The 16829-nt window shown below is 39.8% G+C and overlaps 1 protein-coding gene across 11 annotated transcripts in view; it reads left to right on the forward strand.

Annotated features, from left to right (window-relative positions):
* The first annotated feature begins 16005 nt into the window (after positions 1-16005).
* Positions 16006-16829, forward strand: part of tenm2a (teneurin transmembrane protein 2a) — a 260523-nt gene continuing 259699 nt past the window's right edge. For 6 of the 11 annotated variants that reach the window (XM_088081291.1, XM_088081292.1, XM_088081301.1 and 3 more), the window contains exon 1: positions 16006-16484. The gene's annotated coding sequence lies outside the window, so the exon portion shown is untranslated. The remainder of the gene's footprint in view (positions 16485-16829) is intronic. The other 5 variants (XM_088081293.1, XM_088081302.1, XM_088081297.1 and 2 more) reach the window with 1 other exon arrangement.

The following is a 16829-nucleotide window of genomic DNA, read 5'->3' on the forward strand; positions in this document are numbered from 1 at the left end:
AACACGGCAAACACAGCAGTCTTCATTTACATTTTCATTTAATTTTCCCCTGGCCTGTAGCGCTGTGTACAGAATCAATCTTTCTAACTCCATTTCCAATATATTACTGAGAGACAGCAGGAAGAAAGGGGAAGTATTGATTGGAGTGTTCATTGTGTCCTCTTACAGATTGCACACTTCATAAGAACAGCGATGAAATTGCTGTTTGTTTCCTTTTTGGGTGTCTTTATTTTATCTGAAAGAGTAATGATAGTTGTTTGATGTGGCTGAGGTGTGACAGTCAATACACATCCATCTCTCCCTCTGTACAACACATCTTGCCTTGTTTTGTCTTGACCCAATAACCACCGATTCTTATAACAGAGGCACCGTTAGTGTTGTGATCATGTCAAGCGGTACTTGAATCTGTTGCCTGTCTTCACATGTTTTTCTATAGTAAGCCTCAAAGTCATCCAAGGACAAATAACATTTTAATCACAATTTTTTTACATATTACATATATATATATATTTTTTTTTTAATACAGAGCAAAGTAACTAACCACCACTCTTTATCATCAGCTGGTGCTAACTTTTTGCCAGGAACATGCAGTCTAATCTCAAGCATTATCATGTATAGCCATAATGTGCATATCCAGGCTGTTCTCATAAACTGTTAGTAAGTTTTCCTACAAAATGTAATGATCCCAAATTCATACATATCCCATGTATTTAGAAAGGCTGCAACCAGTACATGCTGCTACCAGTGCATTACCACTAATGTCATTCATGGGGCACTAATTTGTAGGGTTTATCATATTTATTGTTTGTGCATTTTTGTAGGACATCACACAAATCTATTATTTTTTAACAGGATTTTAATTTTAGATTTTTATATTCAGCTTGGAGACTCAGTTTGAAACATACTCTTTGATTATTAACATCAGTTTACAATTACTAGCTACAACTGTCAAAATCTGCTTCCATCAGTGGTAATATCATTCGACAAAATCCACAACTGTGGGCCATAAAGAAGTCTGCTTTTGATTACTTATGGGTCATATCAGAGACCCATTATTAAAACATGTGCTTAGTACTTCCCAAACAGACTAAACTGAACTGAGAGTAAAACTTAGTCTCTTCAAAGCCAGACTCCCTTGACAAAAGCTTAAATTTTACGTCACTGAACATGTGAACTGAATTTTACCTCACTGAACATGTGAACTGCTGCCACGATCACTTTGTTTGTTATTGTATGACTTTGGTGTTTTAATGGGTTAGTCTGGATTCCCTAAATTCACGCAATAACACAAATTAAGTGATCGTGGCAGTGGTAGACTAGCAACTCCTGTGTTCTGTGAGGTAAAATTGCTGATTTTATCAATAGAGCGTGGCTGTGAAAAGAGCTTAAATATATGAAACTTTCTGCTGAGTCCCCCATTGGAAAGGGCTGTCTGTTTGGTAAGTACTGAGCATACCACTTGATAAATGAGACTTGAATTATACTGAATGAGTTGTGTGAGAGTTTTTAAATGGATGTTTTGTTATAGTTTTGCTGTTTTTTGGCCCTCTTTTTCTTTACTTCATCAAGACTTTTTCTCTTTATTTACCGGAGGCATGTGAGAAAAACAGTTTCCTTCACAAATCCAATGTAACACGGGGTGAGTAACTGATACACAAGTGGTCATCAGGGAGGTGATGTATTCCTTTAATCACAATCATTTCAAGCACAAGTGGAGTGTTAACGTGTTCAGGTTGCGAAAAGTGATGTGTTTCTACCCAGTTTTAGGGAATAGGAGGTCATATATGATAATTAAGGACATGCAATAGCTAAAACATAAGAATGCAAAAGGTAAACATCAGTTTTTGTTTGTTGTTTTTTTTTAAATTAAATCACAGTGAATGTTTTATGTAATGGCAAGAATAAATTTGTAGAAGATGTTGAGTAAGGAGACTGTTGAGGAGGAAGTAGAAAGACATTCAATGCCCTGGAAAAACCACTCTTTCTGAGCTGCAGCACTAGATGTTACAGGTTTGACTATCTCCTCACTCAACTTTGCCTTCTAGCAAACCTGCAAGGCAAACACAGCACACTCAAACATAGTTAGTGGGGTCATCAAAGAAACTTGTTAAAGGAGAAAATGTAATAGCACTGAAATAGGAGGATATACTGTATATATGAAACATTTACCATGGCGCTAAATAATTTAAATGACTTGCCCTACTTATGTTTATGTAACTAATCATTTTGTAAAAGTTTTGATTCAAACTCTGATATTCGAATGAAAAAAATCTATTTTCCAGCTGTCGGGTTAATTTGTCTTCAGCCATCAGTGGTGGGGATGTCATTTACCACTCCCTGTGTTTGAGGTCGAAAAGCTGTTACCTGAAATCCTGACACTCATACGCACCTTTAGCTCGGAGCAGTAGGCAAATCTGCCTCAGGACAAGTCTCCATGTACTCGGAGTATCTATCGAGATTCCAATGATTTTCGGTGAGGAGCACAGACTCCTAATGGAGGTGTATATTAGGCAGCCAGCTGTCTGTTAGTGCAGCTCCGTGATTGATGGGAGGAGACATGCACCATTTACTGGCCAAGCTGGAACTAGAGGGAATCTCCATCTTCTCTTTCAAAGCAGTCACAAGACGCCTCACTGAGAAAATTGGCCTATTTCCATGGGGGGAAGAGCGGCTAAATTCAACGCCAGTCACAAAGACGTACAAACAAGCACACAGTGTGCTTGTTTACACACACGTACAAGTATACCTGTGCGCATGCACGTGGACAGTAAATAAGAACACGCACAGGGTCACACGTGAAGTACACTGCACTTATAATAGGGTTTGAGCCGCAGGTACACTCACACATACACAAATACAAGCAGAGACACCTTTTTGTTATTCCATCTGTCTCAGTTTACAGCTCTTCAAATAAATGTGTTGGAGATGCCTGTCAGTCAAAAGTTGCTAAAAAGCCACCCACATTATCATTCAGATCTGAATGTTCTCTTAGAACACAAAAGTCAGCTTAAAGTCAAATCACATTTTGCCATATCACACTGACATGATTGATCTGAAAATCATACCAGTAAACTTACTCTTTAAAAGAGAGCGAAAAATTCCAAATTGAATTGCAGCTGAATAAGAAATACTCTTTAGTGGTAGAGATAATCTATTACAAACTAAAGTTGAAAAGCACAATAAACATCATCGGCTAGACTTTGAAGGGGACTGTTCCACTTTTATTTATTTATTTATTTTAGCCACATATTAGTGACATTCTGTCTCCGTAAGTCTGCTCCCATGAACGCAATATCTCAAGAACAGTTGGACAGAATCTCCTCAAATGTAGCACAAACATCCACTTGGGCTCAATAATAATATGAGTAGATTTGATGGTCAAAGGTCCCCATGACCTTACCAAACATGTTTTTGCCCATAACTCAAGAATTCATACACTAAAGTTGACAAAATTTCACACAGATGTCTAATCGGATATATTATTGAAGTGATGACATTTTATAACCAAAAGGTCAAAGGTCAACATCTCTGTGACATCATAAAGTTCTGCAAAAACAGTTTTCTAGCTGTGACTTAATGCCATTACTCAGGAACAGAAGGGGGGACATTTGCTCGCTGTATTGGTGACAGTAATCTTGGGTATCCACCTTGAAATTGTAGCAATTGCATAGATTTTCTGTACTGAAGAGCTGAAGATGTGTGTGAAGCATCTGTGTTTTAGAGTGTGGTAGTTTTTAAGTGGGATACATTGTGGTTACATTATATCACGATTATGTTTCGCATGTTATTACATCCTCTCATTTATATTCTCTATATGCTGGGGGTTATTTACATATACACATTTGAATGGTTATACTAATGCTCGAGGAGATGCAGCTGCACTTTGTGTGAACTGCAAGGTTGGGATAAACAACTCATAACAAAGTTAGGCAAGTATGTGGAATAACAATTTGTTCTGCCAAACCAGAGGTCTGTTATGGTGATGTGAACATAGAGACACAACGTAGCAGTGATGCTGGTAGATTCCAGGAAAGCAGTCTTAGAGTGAAGCCTAATTTAGTAAGGTCATGGATGTTCTGTGTGATAGGAGGGAGGTTTCCAGCCAGTTATGAGTGAAGTAGACTGATGGTTTGATGCAGGCTGTTGAGCTATAAAAAAAGTGAGATGCGGTAAAGTGTTTGGATTGATACTGCGGCCGCTGACCCCGTCACTTTGTGCATTTTCTTATGTAATTAATAAACAAGCATTGTTGTTACTGCAACCTACCACCTCCATATAATTTCTACACAACTACAAGAATTTGTAGCTTATTTGCCGAAACATCCATATTTGAAGCATTGTCTGTTGTCATGGCTACATATTAGTCTGGACAAACATGTAATCTGCAGCTTGACTGGTTTGTAGAGGCATACAACAATGAGGTGATAATTCTAGTTCCTCTTTCCTGTAATCCTATTTATCAGTCGAGATTGTTTTGGTTTGAGTTGCCGAGTGTTGGAGATATATTCCATAGAGATGTGTGCCTTCTCTGCAGTGTAAAGGAACTAGATGGCACTCTGCTTGTGGTGCTCAAGGTGTTTCCAGAGATACACCTAGTAACTCAAGATAATCCACAGATCTTATTATGAGCAGTTTCATGTAAGAACTTTATTCCTATTAGCATGCATCTACTCGATGAGAGGCTGTGGCTCGTAACAGCATGTTATTTAAAAATGAATAGCATCTTCCTCAGCTGAACTGTAATGTTAGCTAGATGAGTGGTGCTAGGTGAACTAAGAGTAGAAGCACACTTAGATGCACAGTGATACTGTTGGCAGGTGCAGTTTGGTAGAAAGAAAATAGTTCCTATATGAAATTGCTCACAACACGGTCTTTGGATTATCTTGGGTAACCGGGTCATGATTTTAGGAAAGAGACATTGCTGTTGAGTTTGTCAAATTAATTTTTGTTGGCACTTTGAGCTCCAAAAGTTGAGTGCCATTTAGCTGCATTATATTAGAGAGAAGGAAGAAATATCTACAGCCAATATCTCACACTTGACAACTCACACCAAAATAATCTATATCAATAAACAGCCCTATGGGTAAGAGGAGGAAAAAAGTATTTTTGATATTGGGGTAAACTGTCTCTTTAAGCATGCATTGCCACCACCACTTGCATATATAATAACAGTCGGTGTGGCAGTTAATTGAATTACCATCTTGTATATGTCTGCTGTCCTGTGTTCAACCACAGTAAGTTTGTCTCTATGACTGACATACAGCATGCTGTCATCCACCCATTCATCAAGCTCTTGTGAAAACAATGGGCTGTTTGGAGCCAGGCCTGCCATCCCTGCCAGTCCAGAGGGACATGGGAGCCAAAGACAGATGCCGTCTCATCTCTGCTAATTTGATTTCTGGTGTGCGCCTGTCGCTGCGACATGGACTGCACATTAATTGAGATCATGCAAATAAGACAGGGCTTAATTTACTTAATTATAGATTTTTTTTCCTTACTGTATTTTTTCATCCCTCTCTCTGTTTCTTAGTTCAGTCAGATGGATGTGTCATCTTTGCTTTCCATTAATAAGCATTCCCTTAGAGTGTGTTTGTAGTCATTGCAGAAAATGTTTGATATTGGTTTTTATTTTTGCTTTAGTTGCTACATGAAACTGACTGGGAAAAACTGTTTTGGCATGTTTCCCATTTCCTTAGCTGCTCCCTGTTTGTAAGGAACAGAGATAAAGTAAGAGTGGATGTTAACAGAGAGAGCTACAGTAATTTACCTTTGATAGACATCGTTTACTATCACTGGCTCTCTTGGCTGGACGTTTAATGTGACAGAACAGTATAACAAAAGAGTGGAGACAATGTTTCCCCAGAGCCATCTATATAGACGACATATCTGTCCACTTGTGCTGTCATACTGAATATATTATTAGATTAATTGCTTCAACTGGCCTCCCTGACCTTGTAAAATTACTACCTTACCACCTCACAGTAAGGGATCTTATAAAAGATGCGTAAGTCGTTAATGCCGTTTTTTGTGAAGTAGCTGCTAATGAGTTTATTAATAGTATAAATACAAATTTTGGGTTGCCATGGTGCAAGACAGTGAGACCTTTACATCCCATGCTTTTATAGCTGGCTCATGGTTTTGCTCCTTATGACTGCAGAGCATGCTGGCCAATCTCTTATTATAAAGTTGATACCAACACTTTACAACAAGACTGCAATTCTGCAGTTATAAATCCGGATTACTTGCTAAAAAGTTATGTTGGCAGAGGACACGGTAAATGTGAGCACACAGCCTGGCAGCCCAAAAGGTCATTTCTTTTATGCATCATAACCATTCTCCGTGTGCACAGTTTACTGAGTGGTCCGGTACGTGTTAACCTGCCCCCCACCCCCACCCCCTCCAAAATGTCACTTAAATTAACACATACACTCAAGAGGAGACTCAAAAACACACATTAAACAAAACAACTACAGAGAAACACAAAAATACTCGCAAGATTGTGAAAAACAAAACGAACAAAAAGAAACAAAATGATTGTGAAGAGGTTCAAAATAACAACAAGGCAACTTCAACGAGCCACACAATGACCACAAAGAGATGCTAAAGATGTACAAATAGATTCAAAGCAACTACAAAGACACTCAAAATGTCCACAAAGAAACATAAAAAAGTACTAACAAAGACAAAACGAAAGTCAACAAAAGTACCCAAAAAAGGAGATGTATAAAATCTGCAGACACAAAGAGACCTGCAAAACTGTGAAAAGAGGCTAAACAGCGTAAAAAAAAACACAACAGGACTATGAAGAGATTCAAAATGAAAAGAAACATAAAACAACTACAAATAGACACAAAATAACCTCAAAGAGATTAAAAATGACCACAAAGAGACACTCAACAACTATCAATAGCCAATCGATAACCATAAAGAGATGCAAAGCAGCTAAAAAAGATACTCAAAATGACCACATAATACAACTACATAAAGACACAAAATGACTACAAAAAAGATGCAAAACAGCCTCTTAAGAGACACAAAGAGACTCACAACACTATGAAAAGGGGCAAAACAACGGGAACCACAAAATTCAAAATGACTACAAAGAGACATAAAACAACTATAAGCAGACACAAAATGACCACCAAGAGATGCAAAGCAACTAATAAGAAACTCACAAAACTATGAAAAGGGGCAAAAAACCTACAAAGAAACACAAAATGACTACAAAGAAATACTAAACAAACACAAAAAAGAGGCCAAATGTCTACAAAATGGGCAAAACAACCACCACAAAGAGACACAAAACATAAAGTCTGTGTGTCTAGCTCATGTGTAGGAGGTGGTGGGGCCTTCTACATGTCTGTGCCCAGAGGCCCATTGTCGCCTAACTCTCCCATGCTCCGACGTCGTCTTACTTAAATGTTGTGGGATCTTTGCTGACTTGCTAAAGTTTTCCTGTAGGCATAGATTAGAGATCAGCTGGTTATGCTCAGAGATGTCGCTGCTACAGGACTTTTGGAGGGCCACCCAAATAAAACCTAACAAACTGCGTATACAAGACATGCATCTAGCTGCAAATAGTTGATTTCTGTCCTTATGATCTTTAAACCCTGATTTATCAGCTTAGATTTCTTTAAGCTTAGTTATAAGACAATATAGGCGGCATGCGCTCCAGGAGTTACTGCTGTTGTTTTGAAATCTCACCCCAGCAGAGTGAGAATAGTGTTTTGCCCCGTTTGTTACAGTATATGCCGGGAAATGGTAATACTGCTGACAAAAGTGTCAAAATAAATTATACATTTCTCCAGGAAATACATATCATACCTGAATACATTATCACAAAGCAATCTGGCTATGAGTCAGTGTGTATTTTTATGCTGATGTACAGATTTAGGAGCCGCGCGGTATCTGTGTCGAAGAGGCACCTGTGGATGACTGCTATCTATTCCAAACATAATAACATGAAATAGCAGAGGCTGAACTCTGATCCGGGGGTAAGTTGAGGAATATCAAAAGCAATATCTCACAGATGGCCATGGCTTCCACTCAGAAACATCTGTTTATGGGTCCCCCTCACTTGAATAGTCACTTGAGCATACCTTGACGAGACCTCACTATCTCAGGCAAACATCAGCCCTCTCGAGGGCTTGAAAGACGCCCCCTCTGTGTGTCACACACATCTGTACTTTTATTGGAAAATGACAACAGGTGAAGTTGTCTGCAGCTGCTGGTACAGTAAGTAATATCAGCCGCATCAACAATATTGTCATACGTTAATGATTTTTACTCAAAAGCAGGTTAGCCATTGTCATTTGGCAGCAATTACGCAGCCTGTCATCTGGCCAAGTATGTAGAATAAACACATCATTTCCCTCCTATAGAGCCAGAGTGTGGCGGCTGCCCTCCTCCCTCTGCCTCTTCCATTTCTTTCCCCTCGAGTGCATCTGATAAAATTAATTGAAAAGAAAAGCAAGTAGCATCCTAAGGCAGTGTTATTGTTATTATTATAATTAGCAATTGTGGCATGGCCCACTGTCTCTGTGGCCTGTTAGCTCACGGGCTAAAGCCTCTAATGAGGTAGCAGTCATGTGGTGTCAGCTCCACTGTAAAGGAGCAGTGTAGTCGACGAAGCGGAATTGGCTCATCCTATCTGTGAGGGTCCACGTGTGTGTGCATGTATGCTTTTGTGCGCACGGAAATTGGCATATCATGGGCAAAGCTCAAAAGGGGCCCCTGACAGCATTCAGATGCGGTCAAGAAGTAGGACAAGAGCATATTAGTGAGTTAATGCACCAACTGGATTTTGAGCACTGTTTCCACGTTTCCCCATACACTGCTAATAGCATCGTATGCATTACTTCACAATGACACTTAAAAACAAACAAACAAAAAAAAAACCTCATATCATTGGAGTTATTTTTACAGTAAGCAACAATTACTGTGTGCACCCAAGTGAAAAAAATGAACTGTGTGCTTACTGGAAGCAAAGATAATTGTCTAGATCATCACATAGTTACATGATCATCAAAACACAAGGAGCTTTAAAAATACAGAAAGTTACTGTGGATTTATATCATTCAGCTTATTTTGTGTTTTGGGGCTTGCAACAGGAAATGTGTTTGCATTTTTTTTTGATACAATCTTGGAGAAGCAGCATTCTAGTTAGTGCTCCAATCCCTCTGCACATCCTTTTCAAAATGTACATCACATATTTCCCCACAACTCATTAAAACAAAGAACCGTTCTTGTTGTTTGCTTGCCTGTTTGTTCTTGCGTTGCATCATGGAAATAAGAGCTCGAGCTGTTTGCACTGAGAACAGAAAAGTCTTTTATTTTGTGGGGCAACATTTACTGCAATTTCAGAGTCTTTTCACAGTTTCTATGCTGTACCGTGGATTTGAACCGTGGACCTTGTGTTATCACACTGTGATGCATTTACATTACCAACTGCTCTGCACAGTGTGTGTCCTAACAACATATTTTCTCATAAAATACAGAGCAATAATGGTGGTGGAATAAGTACCGTTATGTCTTGCTAATTAAGTGTTAAATGTGCAATCTGTTCCTGTAAACATAAAAGTATTCCCACAGTCAAACATCTAAACAACGCATTGCAACTTGCTATCACTTCCATATGGATTGACATGTCTTTTTTTATTACATGGGCCAAGGCTATACAACAACTTAATCTAAAGCTGTTAATGTTTGCCTTTACGCCATAGGCTAGTTTCTATCATTTGCAAACAAAGTGAAAAAAATAGGCCTATATTTGAGGGTTAGTTTGTATATTAACATACTAAATGATGATTTTTAAAAACTGAATCCATAGTATGGGGATTACCAAAAAACATTTTTATTTCATTGGATGAGCATCGTTTTGCAGGACATAGCATTGCACGCATCAGCAAGTACCATGGCTATGTTAGCCCGTGTGCTGAGTGCACGTTTCACTTCATATGATAACCCGCATTTGTGAGAGGGCAGAACAAAAGTCTTTATTTTGGTTTGATGAAAAAGAGAAGTTGGACTGAGTGGCAGTATGAGCTAGTTTTATTTTTAAAGCTTGGAAAATTAGGCAAACTGGACTGAATAACACAGGGATACAATTTGATGCATGTTGCGTAATAAGACATAGGGAATATACTTTTCATATTTTCCTATATTTTGTGTATTTTAACTCACAACCTATGTATATGAAAATGTATAATTTGCCTTGTAAGCCCATTTGGGCTGGGTATCCATGGAAGATACCATTGACAGCATAGTACAGACATCCTATCCACTCTAAGTATATCTTTATTTTGTTCGACATAATTTAGTCCATTTAAATGTCTATACATTTTAGCTCTATTCTAGCTGTATATATTTTTCAGTGTAATGTTATTACCGTTAATTTATGTTTAGTTCCCCCACTTGTCACAGTTTTCATTCTGGTCTTCTGCATTTCACTATTTATTGGTCGTTTGTATTGTACTGTCACTTCTTATGTTGCACACTTGAATACATTTAAAAAAATAATAATTAAAAAGTAATTTGAAAATTTGCAGGGAATTTTTAACAAAAGTTGCGGTTGCAGCCTTGCCAGTAGTACAAGGACCAAAGATCTTTGTATTTCCTATCTATCTGTTATATTTATCCCTGTTTGAAGTTAGAGTTGGGCATGATGTGTCCTGTAGGTTTATTCTCAAGGTTAAGGCAAAGTCAGGATAATAAACAAATGTTAAGGTCATAGTTTTGCTAGCTTATCCAAAAAGTGAAGAGATGACCCAATGCGAGCCAACCAAACTGTGCATCAGGCAAATAATACTCTGTGTGAGGCACTATATCAGGCGCTGCCCCCGGCTGGAATACTAACTTTTTAGGGAGTCCCATACAATATGTATGCTGCCCTACAAATTAAATTTTTATTATTTCCTCTCCACAGTTTATAGGGATCAAATGTTTTTTCCCTCCGTCTCTGACTTTGCATTCACTAATATTTATATTGCTATCAATGTGCATTTTCAGTTATCATTTTCACAGATTTACATGTGATTTTATAGTAGCTAAAGTCAAACGCTAAGATGGCAGCTACCGCTATTATGCTAGGGAAGTCACCTTTAGCAGGAGTTTAGCTCTTTTATTTTCCCCCCACCATGGTTGGATTGAACTATAACCACTCATTTAGCTGTGTGACATGAAAAACGGGTATTTTTCCATTAACACTTTAAAAATATAGCCCAAGTAAATAAATTTCGCTTCAACTCAAGCTGGCTAGCTTGTTGTAGCTCTTTTGCAAAAAGTTTAAGGAAGCTAACAGATTACTAAACCATTAACAGTTGCTGCAGTGTGGCTTGTTTTTTTTTAGCACAATTGTGTAGCTACTGAAACATTTACATGCTCTTTTGATGGAAAGTATTAATTTTGACTGCACAATAATTGTTTTTATTCTGACTAAATATCTGTAGATACTGTGTTTTGGCTTCATATGGCAGTGCAGCTGAAATTTATTTGGTCAAAATATTACAAATCAGCATATTAGCCTTATTTTTCGGTTGAGTGGTGTTGGGGTGAAAGATTAAGCTCTGTGTCTAGACTGCATTAAAAATTAGAATAATGTTAAATCACTTTTGTGAGAAAAAAAATCCCAAAGTAAATGACCATATAATTGCCTGAGAAGAAATCAAAAGAATATTTCACAAACTTCTCTTGTTAAACGAGTTCTTAAAGTGATGTATTATGCTGAGCCATATCTCATAACTAGCCATAAAATATAGAAAAAAACGTTTGATTTCCGTGTGTGACTGGTCCTCCCAGCTGAGATCACACGCTGAGGTAAAGCAGGAGGCAGGCTGTTTGGGCTCGTGTTGAGACTGAGCGCTAAGATTCATGGGAGCATGCAGCTGTCAGAGGCCTTGATTGGTGGAGGGCTTTATCAGTCACACCACCAAAACGAAGCCCGTGCGGAGGGTTTCATATGAAGGCTGCTGCCATACCGAAGTGTTTAGCTCCTCTGAGGCATCAGCTGGGAAATTGCTGAGTAAAAATAAGTGCGTGTGTGTTTGTGTGCGAACACGCACACGCCGTGTAGTAGGGGGGGAGACTCAATTAAAAACCAGCTGTGCCCTATTCCTCTGTAAGCCCTCCAGCGTTCCACACCCCCTCCACTCATGTCTTACCCCCATCCCCTCCTTCTCCACTACCCCCTGCCACAAACCCCCCGCTGCTCTGTAAGCTGCCTGTAAGCTTCTAGACATGCCGATGGATCTAATGCTTCCCCCGAAAACACACACATGTGAAGGCGCGCGCGCGCGTTCATGTATCACCTACCTCTCAAATATACTGTAAATGCTCATTTGCCCCCCGCTGCTTGATGTAATTTTGTCAGACTTGCGTGCCAAGCCAAGCCAGCTCTCTTCCACTTGCACCACTCTCTCCTACTCCCCGATGTACCTGTTACTGCCTCACATGAGCCAGCTCCCACTACAGCGGGGGCACTTACAGCTCCGAGGGAGAGATGAGAGAAACAGGGAATGAGGGGAGCAGGAATACAAAGTCAAAGCCTTATTTACTAAAGAGACAAACATGCAGGCAGACAGAGAGAAACCGAGTGAAAGAATTGCCTGAAAGCCGCCTGTTAATATGGTTTTAAATAACCAGCTTCGTTTTAGGAAGCAGAGGTTAGTGTGAGCACAAATTGGCTAAAGATACTGCCTGTTTCTCTGCTGCTTTGTGCTCATCCTGGTTGACTGAAAGCAGCTAAATATTAGTTTTTCTCTCTTTTTTATACTATTTTGAACAGCTATAATTCATGTATTATATTACTGCTATAGTAAAAAAAGGTAGCGTTAATATAGCTTAATAAGGGTGTATCCAGGGGGCAGCGGTAGTGCTTAGCCAGCTAATCAGTGGTAATTCTATAAGTTCAGGTCCTTTAATTAGCTAATTTGCATTTTGAGAATTAATGGAATTGATTATATAATCAACAGTACAATGCATCTTCTTCCTCGCTGTTAGCAAGGCACACATGCACACCCACAACACCTACAGATACACACAGAGGGGAGGGTTAACCCTTGAGGGTGTGGATATGATATTGGTGATAGATGCACGGGAGAGAGAACTCATTGCACAAGGTTAAACCAAACGCCTGACACCGTGCAGCCTGTAATGGTGCAGATAAGGCTGGGAACGCAATTCTCAATCAGAGCGCTGTGAGGCTCCAGGACCCCTGAGCATTGGCTATAAGCATTAGGCTTTGATAGGTTATAATGGCTTGTGCTAATATTGGTTCGTGATAGAGAAAGGTCAGCTAACTCATCTACACATATAGCATCTGACAACTCGCCCCGGGATGATTTTTTCCTCATTTGAGCAGGTCTCGGGCAACACAGTCATGCGAGGGGTCAGATTTTATGATGATCCATCACTTTTTAAGATGGCGGTTTCTAATTATGGCACGAGGCGAAGGAAAGGGACAGACTGGCAGTCTATGGAAGAAATACAACCTAGCTACTAACTAATTGGCAAAATATTGTCAGTTTGCCTTAAAGGAGGAACAACAATTTGTTTAATAGATAGAAGAAAATGTGAATTCCCAGACACCACTAGAGGCCCTTGGTGTGCCCTAATGGGGTAAAAGTGAGGGTGGAGGATTGCCATGACTGATCCTCCATAATGGCAGGAGGAGGAACATGGGCAGTCTGTAGGCAGAAGCTGGCGGCTGTCTACTCAGAGGTCGATTTTAAACCAATGAGCAATGTGCTGGTCAGCCACCCGTAGCTGCAGCTTCTGGGCGATCTAATCTGGGTTTGTTCACTGGCCGGTCTCCACATCTATGCTCGCTGGCTAAGTGTTGGCCTGTTATACGACATATTAGGGCTAATCTCTAGGTGTGTGTCCATATGCAAGGACTTAAGTGCAGACGGATGGAAAGGACAGATTTAATTCTGCTGACATCATTACGCCCCAATCCTCACAACCACCCTGGGAAAGGAGGAGGTTTGGTGCAGAGTTGAAAATATCTCTATTATATATTGTTATTATTATTAATGTAGAATAACCGAACACTGCAACAATTTTCCCTGTAAAACTGTGGTAAACTACTGGCAGCTTTAGTTGCCAGCAACCTACCATTATTTTACAGTGTCAATACCTCGAATTAATTCTTTATTATGTTACCTTTGAATTTATTACAGTATTTTACAATATAATATGAGCTTTACAGTGTAATATTAGCTCCAAAAAGCTTCAAGATTTAATGCATTTAACAGTATTCTGAAAGGACAGTACATTAGTTAGACTTTGGCTATAATTTTACACTAATTTGTTAGAATTAGTTAGAAAAGTGTAGATTTCTGCTTAATGACATGTAGTTGCCAGCATCGTACTGTTATTTTACAGTGTCAAGACTGTAAATGACCAGCATTATACTACATTAAATTTATTATAGCATTTTACAGTAGAATGAAGTATGCAGTGTAGTTTTGGCTCCAAAAGGAATCAAGATTTAGAGTGTTTTACTGTATTTTAAGAAAATTGCACATTACTGTTCAAATTGGAATACTGGCTCCAAAAAGCATTAAGATTTACAATGTTTTAATGTAATTTGAAAAAAAAAGTACATTACTGTAAGAATGTGGACCTATTTTTACAGCAGTAATACTGGCTCCAAAGAACATCAATATCTACAGTGTTTTAATGTATTTTGATAAAGCTGAACATTACTGTCAGAATTTGGCCATTTTTTTCACGGCAATTTGTTACAGTGTAACTACTGCAAGCAACAGTGCATTTCTGACGACAAGCTTATGTTGTATCAAAGGATCTCCTCAGCTCATTATCTCAAAGAAAACAAATATAGGGAAACTTTCAAGCTCCGGACATGCTGCACCTGCATGATTAAGAATGGGAACCGTGAGCCCAAGTCAAAGCTGTTTTTTTAGGTTATCACTTGGGGACTTAAAAATGGTTCAGTACACCATCCTCCCCCTCATCTGCATTTTTCATCTCATACTGCACCTGTGTTACCCGCAAGAGATCTGATGATCCCCCCTCTTCCCATTCACCCTTCGCTCTGGATTCAACTGTGCCATCTGTGAATTTAAATCAGATTGTACTCATCCTATAAGCCGAGTCCCTTAATTGTCTTAATCAATATATCTGTGGCGAACGTGAAAGAGTTAATAAATAAATATATAAAGCCAGAAGTGGGAGTTTAATGTCCCCTGCCAATCCCCAGTTATGCATAAAAATGCCTCTGAAATGAAATCTTTATCAAAAGAGCCACAAGGTTCTCCTTACAAGGTGTTTTCAAATAAGCGGGCGTTATTATCATACCTCCATTGGGAAATATGCATTTACAGCTTGGAGAGGGAGAGGCAGTAGGGTAACTGTTAACAATGTTTTCCCTAGTTATGGTGCATAATTGCATGCTTCTGTTATTGCACCTTTCTATTGCTGCTAATACAGAAAAAGCCCATTAGGCAGTGTGCTAATGTGAACGGTAGCCTGCAGTGCAGTGGGTGCACTGTTTAAAAAGAGATGCATGAGGACCACTGTAATGAGCACAGGGCCGCTGAAGGAGGGTACTAACACCCAAAAAAGGCACGTTCAGGCTCTGGGAAATACAGTCAGAGTCAACTTTTCGCGTTAGGCTGTAAATGTAGTGTTGCCATGGCCCATTTGGCATAATGGAAGTGACCTTTTATTCCTTTAATACAGTGCATGTAAATTATCATATTCAGTAGTGTATCAAAGCATGATGAAACAGTAGGCAATACCTTTATATCCTTTCTGAATAATGATAATGTATTGCTTTTTTTGCATACACTTTGCTGTGATTTTCAGTGAGCATGTCCCATTATTGCCTGTATACCATTTTTGAATTCTAATTGTTTAATTGCAGTTGATCTCTCCATGTCATCCTGTCGGGATGCAGCTGCAGCACAGTGGATTACTCTCCACATGCACTGATAATGACCACTGACTTGGCTTTGGCCGTGAACGCGCGCTCCGCGAGCCTCGGTCATTCCTCTATACTGTGTGGATGGTCGCTCCCTGGATGCTGCCGCGCGCAGCCTTTACCGATCGGCCGTTGCTCACGTTCAGAGTATGCCCACCTGCCTGCCCGCCGTTTCTCAGGTCTGAAGAGGATCAAGGGAAGACGTGCGCACAGCTGCCTGCGTCCGGGGTCCGTCTTTTTTCCCCACACTGTTCCGTATAACGACCATCACCGCGGAATGGATTGCTCCGTTTGATTCCCCGCTTTGGTGAAGATGTTGTACTGGAGGCTTATAGCCTTTCCTCTCCATCAGCTCACCCCCCGTGCTCTCATCACACGCTGTGTGCAATAGCGGCTTGTCAGGACAGACAGGGCAAAAGAAAAGTATGCAATAAACAAGTGTCAAGTAGCTTCGGGCTGTTCGACTGGAGGGAAGGAAAAAAGTTCAAGTTGAAGAAGGAGGATTATGCAGTGAGTGCCGCGCAGAGCTGGACAAAAAAAGGTACGTGATATTTTAAATGTATTCCTATGGAAACGGCGCTTACGCGCTCCTGTTGTTTACACACCAGCTTGTGCGACCACAAACGCCACATGTGTGTACGCAATCCGTTCTTGTGGCAAGTAGGACGGGGAGGGCAGCGCGGAGCGATGACATTGAGGTGCCTTTTATCGAAAAAAAAACCCAACATTTGTGGTGCTCCCGTGAGCGTGCACTTGACATGGCATTGGTCACACTGACAGAGGGCTCCCTTCGCGTGTCCGCAGTGTCGTTTATGTGTCATTGTGTCCATCTGTCTTGTTAATAGTTACCCGTACGAGGATGACCTTATGTGAATATGGAGTTTGT

This window comes from Plectropomus leopardus, chromosome 8 (assembly GCF_026936395.1).
Source record: "Plectropomus leopardus strain MGB_pleo_1.0 chromosome 8, ASM2693639v1, whole genome shotgun sequence".
In the NCBI taxonomy this organism is placed as follows: Eukaryota; Metazoa; Chordata; class Actinopteri; order Perciformes; family Serranidae; genus Plectropomus; species Plectropomus leopardus.